Source organism: Pterocles gutturalis, unplaced genomic scaffold (genome assembly GCF_000699245.1).
Source record: "Pterocles gutturalis isolate BGI_N339 unplaced genomic scaffold, ASM69924v1 scaffold23566, whole genome shotgun sequence".
Taxonomy (NCBI): Eukaryota; Metazoa; Chordata; class Aves; order Pterocliformes; family Pteroclidae; genus Pterocles; species Pterocles gutturalis.
Window position 1 is genome coordinate 4,505 of NW_010106126.1, and position 498 is coordinate 5,002.

Below are 498 nucleotides of genomic sequence, written 5' to 3' on the forward strand. Positions count from 1 at the left end.
CCTGCAGCTGCCCCGCAGATCCCAGCGCAGCGTCAAAGGCAGGTTCGCAGCGGCAGGGTTGTGCACTTCTCTGACGTGGATCCCCAGCCTGCTGTCAGTGTCTGCTGGGTCATAGGCCCATAAATCCCTTCCAGGGGAGATGCAGAGCACCCAGCTGTGGAGTACATAGCTCTGCACGTACAGGGCAGGGTATTTATTACCCTCTTCAAAAAAAGATGAAAAGGAAAGCTGCTACTTTTAACAGGATTTTTCATATGGTTTCTTTATCAGCACCATGTGTGCTGGGAGTCTCCCCTTGCCCGGGCATTTTTCAAGAGCGAGGGATGCTGCGGGGTACTGGTGAGAACCGCTGCTCCCTGTGAAGCCGAGAATGCCCTCCAAATGCCCTTCACCTCTTGTTTCTAGAGACCTGAAGTTGGATGCTGAGGGTCCAGCCTGGCTTCCCTTGGGGCCAGCTCCCAGCTCACCCCTACTGATCTGGTTGCCCGCCATGCACCA